Source organism: Myotis davidii, unplaced genomic scaffold (assembly GCF_000327345.1).
Source record: "Myotis davidii unplaced genomic scaffold, ASM32734v1 scaffold1, whole genome shotgun sequence".
Classification (NCBI taxonomy): Eukaryota; Metazoa; Chordata; class Mammalia; order Chiroptera; family Vespertilionidae; genus Myotis; species Myotis davidii.
The window spans coordinates 3,897,115-3,904,429 of NW_006294681.1; the positions used below are offsets into that span (position 1 = coordinate 3,897,115).

Genomic DNA, 7,315 nt, shown 5'->3' on the forward strand with positions numbered 1-7,315 from the left:
ATTAGCCTTTTATATATAGAGAGAAGAAGATAAAAGTCATGCACAAACAGAAAAGTGTCATCATTTTGACTGACACATGAGTAGGTATATAAATAGGCATAATTTGAAAAGCATTGGGCAATACTCTCTCTTTGGCAAAATCTGTATCTGGAATTTCACTATATGGAAATAAACTGGCAGATGGCAGAGCAATGGCCTTCAGAAGTGAAATGCACATGGGTACCAGGTGGAGGGGGGTCACCAGGAAGAAGGTAGGAATACTGAAAAAAGAGCGAAGAGGACACCAAAGCAAGCAGTACCCACCACTGAAAATGATTTAATCTGAGTAGGTGGCAACCAAATGTTTCTGAGATGGACTGTTGTGATGTCAGTAGTGGAAGTTTACATTTAGAACTTTTGATCTCATCACTGAACACATACAGGGCTTTTGTTTCAGAATTTTTACATATGTTGAAGAAAACAACTATGCAAATCTATATTTATGCAAATACGTTCAAATGTATCAACACCAAACAACCTTTGAATTTCTTTTCCTAAAGGGTGAACTTACAGATTCCTGAGAATATAATTGTAGAGAACAATTTGGAGACATGCTAGATTAAGAAGTTATTAAATATTCAACATATTTATGATTAAGTAAGTGGATGGCAGCTAGTAGGAGCCAGGCTTCTCACTGTTGGAAAGGAGCTTATAGATAAGCAAGGAGAGAAGGCTATAATGATCCATATAGTAATGGGCTTAAGTTGGGAACATCAGGATGAATTTGTGTTTAGATTAATAAATACACAGATGGTTATATACATATGGACATATTTAGAGATATGTGTCTATTTACAGTTTAGAGTACACACATCTTTCCTTTCTTTGTTGTCTGAGAGAGCCCAAAACAATGACACCCCTGGAGCCTAGATCTTGATTTACAATACTATTCTCAAAAAAATAAAAATAAAAATGGAGAAGCAGCTGAATCTGGCTATGACTAGAGCTGATGCAGCTATTTCTGGCATTGTTAGCACTTGGGAATGTTGATGATTCTTTTATATAATTACTTATCTTGTTTTGTAAAAGTATCCCATAATATCACTCTAAGTAAGATTCTGACAATGTGTCCTTTTAGTTGTTGAAATGCTTATTGAACAATGTCAAGTGGTTGGTTTTCAGGATAAATTCCAACATTCCAAGTCATACATGTCTTTCAAGTGAGATTCTAGTTCCAGAAATGACTCTCTACCTTCTATTTAAAGACAAGAAGATGAAAGTCAAGAAAAGCCTGGAATATCTCACAGTGCCAGGAAATAATGAGATTTAAAAACAAAACAAAACAAAAACAATGGTAAAGGTATTTTAAAGGGACATATGAATCAACTAGAAGTGTTCCCAATAATCAAATCTGAAACAATTTGAGCAAAACAAAGTAAAGTAATATTGGATTATAATGAAACTATAAAATAAATATTCTTGCATATATATTAATGTAAATAAATAATTTCATAAATAAATGGGGATTAAGAACCAGAAAATTTCCAAATTAGTTATGTAGATACTTCTACCCACTGCTTAACTGAAAGCTGTACATAGAGATTTCATTACAAAGTGTATAGTGTCTGAAAGGGAGGAAAATAGAGTAACCTTACAGTGAAAAAACCTGACAAACACTACCTGTGCCAGGTGACCAAAATCAGCATCAACCATGATTGGTCATGTTGATAATAGATATCTTATATATGATGTGATAAAAATGATACTTTACCTCCATGGTCCTTCTTCCAAAAACACATAACTTCATTCAGATCATGGAAAACATTAGACAAATACCAATTAAGGGACATTGTAATATACCTGACCAATACCACTTAAAACTGTGATAGTCACCAAAAAAAGAAAAGTTTGAGAAACTGACATAGCTAAGAAGGCCTAAGGAGACATGATGACTAAATGCAATGTAGTATTATCTGGATGGGTTCTGGGTGAGAAAAAGGACATTAGATAAAAACTAAGAAAATTTAAATAAAGTATGAAGTTTATAATAAAATATTAAGAAATAAACTTAACTACGAAAGTGAAAGACCTGTAGACTGAAAACTACCAAACGTTGATGAAAGAAATCAAAGAAAACACAAAATGCCAATCATACCTCAATAAAGCTGCAAAAAGAAGACACACACAAAATTAAAATATATCCCATGTACATGAATTAGAAGACAGTATTGTTGCCCAAAGCAATCTACATAGTCAATGCAATCCCAATCAATGCAATTGACCTGTAGATTAATTATATGTATAGTTGTGTATATGGAGGGCTATAGTGATGGCCTGCTCTCTACATATCAGTAATTGTTGGTTTTAATAATCAAGACTCCGCTTCTGTGATATAGCGTCAAATATATATGGCATGCACAGATATTATGAAAAAGTTATAGCCTTTGCAAGTAGACAGACCTGGGTTCAAATCTCTCGCTTGTGACTTAATAGTGCAAGCTATTCAAACCCCAAACCACATTTCCCCTTCTTTAAAAGGGGATGATAACATGGCAGCTTATTTGCTTTTTTTACAAGAATCAGACCACATAGAGACACACACAATACATTTATCTTCTAAAAAAATAAAAGGGTAATATGCAAATTGACCAAACAACTGAACAGCATAACAACCATCCAGACGACCTTCCAGACAACCATGCTATGACACCCACTGGTGCCAGGCCAGCCAAGGTGGGTGCAATGCGATTGGTCGAGGGCCCGGCCTTCGCCCCATGATCGCCCTGCAGAGGGAGGCCCAGGCCACAGGCTATCAGGGCAATCAATCGGGGGTCTCCACAGATGCCCCAGCGGGCTATGGCAGGTGGGCGGGGCCTCCCTCTGTGGGGCACAATCAGGGAGGCCCAGACTACCCTGCGGCCGTGCTGAGCTATGTGGGCGGGCCTCCCTCTGTGGGGGCAATCCATCGAGGAGCCCCGGCCATGTGGGCAATCAATCGCAGGGCTCCTGGACTGTGAAAGGGCACAGGCCAAGCTGAGGGACACCCCTACCCCCCCGCTGCACGAATTTCATGCACTGGGCCTCTAGTCCTATATAATATAAGGGTCATATGCAAATTGACCCTAACGGCAGAATGACCAGGAATGACCAGTTGCTGTGATGCGCACTGACCACCAGGGGACAGACACTCAATGCAGGAGCTGCCCCCTGGTGGCCAGTGTGCTCCCACAGGGTGAGCTCCACTCAGCCACAAGTTGGGCTGATGGCTATGAACACAGCAGTAGTGACAGGAGTCTCTCCTGCCTCCTTTACGTATCAGGTTATTTCCAGGTACACAAAAACCTTTATGGATTTTTTTAATCGCCATGCTTCTTAATTCCAATTTAACTGTGTGGTCACATTGAAGACACTTAATTACTATGTTTCTACTCAACAGGACTGTATTCCCTAATTGCACAAGTGGTCTATTAATAGGCTCTTATAAACAGAATTTCGACTGACTTCCATTAATGTTGAATATTTATTTTCACTGTAACTAAATACTATAAAATATTAGCCGAAACTGGTTTGGCTCAGTGGATGGAGCGTCAGCCTGCGGACTGAAAGGTCCCAGGTTTGATTCTGGTCAGGGGCATGTACCTTGGTTGCGGGCATATCCCCAGTAGGAGATGTGCAGGAGGCAGCTGATCGATGTTTCTCTCTTATCAATGTTTCTAACTCTCTATCTCTCTCCCTTCCTCTCTGTAAAAAAAAAAATTAATAAAATATATTTAAATAAATAAATAAATAAATAAATACTATAAAATATTAAAAAGAACACCATGTAAGAAATGCAAAGACATTTGTTTCTTTGCAGATATAAGAATACATGATGAGTTGTACATAAATAGCTTTGTCTCCAGAGAGTTACCTGCTTCGCTTCGCCCTATGGTATGTATGTAATACAAGCTGTATACTTTGGGGCTTTTGGGAAATATTTCATTTTTCAGTATTATTTCACTCCTGTTTTTCCTACACAAGGCAAAGAAATGTGGGCTTTCATCTGACATGACATCAGCATCACACATATGAGTATGATATCACTTATGATTTTTGTCAAAGAGCGTAGGAAACCATTTTTTAAAGTTCTGTTCTCAAAGATTGGTTCGCTAAGGTATGCTTTTTAAAATTAAATTTATTGGGGTGACATTGGTTTATGAAAGTATATTGGTTTCAAGTGTTCAATTCTATGATGCATCATCTATAGATTGCATCGTGTGCCTAAGGTAGGTTTCTTAAAGACCAAACACTTGCAGCATCTAGCTTTGCTGAAGCTTATTCCACAGGGAGAGGAAAGGGGTGGAGAGCATGGTGTTCTGGGAAAAGCTGACTGCTAAGAAAAAGCCCTTAACTCCTTGAACTTCACACCTTAGACTATTTTTAGTTCTTTGACATGGCTGGTTATCATTGGGACATACAGTCCTGCGAGAAATAAGTTGCAGACCTAATACCCAAGCAGAGGACAGGGAAGAAGGCAGTGGGAAGGGAGGAAGGACTTTGCTGCCTTCGTATTTACTCACTCTTCAGCATTCCTTGATCGCCTACCCTGTTAGGCACTTTGCTAGATACTGGAAACACACTGTCAGTTTTATAAGATTCATTTCCTCCACATTAACTACCGTATTTGCCGGCGTATAAGACGACTGGGCGTGTAAGACGACCCCCTAACATTTCCACTCAAAATACAGAGTTTGTTATATACTCGCCGTATAAGACTACCCCCTCTTCCGCACACCTTCCACACACCAAATAAAAGGTAAAACAATATCAGATTTGATTTTAACATTTTAATTTATATTCAAATGCTTATGACATGCAGGAAAACTGTCACAAGGCTGTATGTAATCAAACATATACATAAAACAGTGCAAGTTTATTACCGGTAAACATACCGGTAATTCACTAAAGAAAACACACTCTATAGACTGGTACCGTAGATGCTTCTCAGGAACACAGGCAAGCAGCCCACAACCTAGAGGGACTGTCAATGATAGAAGTCTCCCTGGGACCTCACTAGTGCGCAAGTGCGAGCTCTTCAACATTCTAACAGGCACCATGATAGCGCAAAATCGCGAATCTTCAATGCATATGTAAAGAAATATACGGTAACCCGAATTTACCACACTCGCAAAATCGCACACAGCCAACCATACACCCAGTATGGTATCGCGATTCGCGATTTTGCGCTATCATACTGGGTGTATGGTCGGCTGTGTGCGATTTTGCGAGTGTGGTAAAATCGCATAACAGCAAAATCGCATAACAGCCGAGCATACACCCAGCAGCGCTGCTGATGCCTGAACGGTATGTGGAATGAAGTGGGCGGGCATCGGGAGGCCACTATGGCACGGGGCAAGCACTATGGGCAGTCTATCTGAAGTGTACCTGGCGTATAAGACGACCCCCCACTTGGAGGTATATTTTTCAGGGCCAAAAAATCGTCTTATACGCCGGCAAATACGGCATAATAAAGTAATAGTGAAATCCTGCTTTGTGATGTTTAATTTATAATCATCAGATTTCCCTCAATCTTCTCTGGCAGTGTTATCATTATTTTCTTGTACTGTCGCTATTTTTACATTTGTCCCATTATTATCATTCTATTATTTTTCTTATGGCGAATCTGAACAGCAGAGTTCCAGGGGATAGATTCCGGACCCATATTGCCCACATATAACCCCAGCTCTGTCACCAGTTACTAACCATTCTGTGCCTGAGTTTCCTCATCACACACACACACACACACACACACACACACACACACACACAGGTAAAATCAGGACAGCTCTAGTTCATGGGAGAATTACTCTAATTATAATTGTTTAAAAAAAATAGAACAGAACACATTTTATAAGAGTGCCTGGCATGTAACAAGCCCTGTTTGGTGTTTATATCGTTAGTAAATAATAACTATAACTGGTGATAGATGAGGAAACTGAAGCTCATTTGGGTGAAGTGACTTGAAATGCTCAGAGTTGACATTCAAAGCCGGTGCTCACAGTCTTGGCTCACTGTGAAGTCTTATTAAGGAAATAGAGGCATTGAAACAAAGGGGGCAGCAGTATGTGGCACCTTTCTTTGTTAGTGCTTTTCTATCAAATTTGCATTTCTATTTAAAATGCTTTTACAAATGAAGCTCAAAATGTGTGTGTGGGGGGGAGATCAAGGGACTCGGGCATATATGATTTACTAAAAATTTCAAAAATGGACAATAGATAAATTTCACACAGCTCTCCTCCATTCCTCTGCTTCTATTTCTATCACCATGTCCGTTGTGTTCTCAGAAAGCCCGGCTGGCTCTTCTTGGCCGAGCGAAGTCTGGAATTCTTAGTGGACATTCAGGGCCTTTCAGTCTGACACCATCCTAACTTCCCTACCTCTCCTACCACAGCTCTCACAGACCCTGTGATAAGTCACTTCCCCAAACTTCTCACACATTTCCCCACGCCTCTGCCTTTCCCCAGGTGCCTCAGCCCACTTCCTCGCTGCACTGTCCTGGTCCCTTCCCACCACCCACGTGCTTAGCAGAATCCCAGCATCCCCTTGAATGCGGTTGAAATGTTGGCTTCCTGAGGACTTTTCCTCAAACTCTCATTCAGATTTGAGTGTGTCTTCTTTGCGTTTTCATATGCTTTGCTTACACAAAAGCAGTAACACTTCGCTTGCCCTCCCTTGTGGATAATTTGCATTCTGCTTTTCCCGATGGTCACAGCAGAAGCATCTGTGCTGTGCTTATACGCCCTCTAAGACTCCTGGAACATGGCTACCGGATGTTACATCGAGGAGGCAGGTCATCATTTGCTCCACCATTTCAGTGATGCTGAACACTTAGATTTCCATTTTTTCACTCTTATAATCAATGCTGCAATAACCGTGTCATAAACAGCCTCTTCATGACTTTTGCAAATCTCTTGGAGACTCTTCGAAAATTAGTCTGTGTGAGCTCTTTGTTGTATTTGCAGTGAGTCATTATCCCTGTTTGTCTCTCACCTTTCCAGGTGGGCATTTGTTTGATGGGCTCATTTTTCCAAAACATAATACTTCATAAAATGACCACTCTCTCACTGCCTCAAACTATATCTTTTATCTCTCTCACACACACATAAAAATCGTTTTGTTTTTGTCTTCCTTTTTTACTTTATAGTGCTATTGTGGAGTAAAATAATTGTGATGTGCTTTGAAATGGTACAAAGAATTGTTACAACCCCCAAAGATAATGTTAATAATTTAAGATAGCAAAATATTTTAATTCTTGTCCCCCACCCTCCGCCAGTTTATTTCTTTCACTTTATCTATA

General features: G+C 39.8%; 1 long non-coding RNA gene across 1 annotated transcript in view; it reads left to right on the forward strand.

The window, feature by feature from the left end:
• Positions 1-4,497: 4,497 nt before the first annotated feature.
• The window catches only part of LOC107183982, a 12,692-nt gene continuing 9,874 nt past the window's right edge, over positions 4,498-7,315 (forward strand). Inside the window, exon 1 of the long non-coding RNA XR_001514801.1 lies at positions 4,498-4,599. This is a non-coding gene — a long non-coding RNA (uncharacterized LOC107183982). The remainder of the gene's footprint in view (positions 4,600-7,315) is intronic.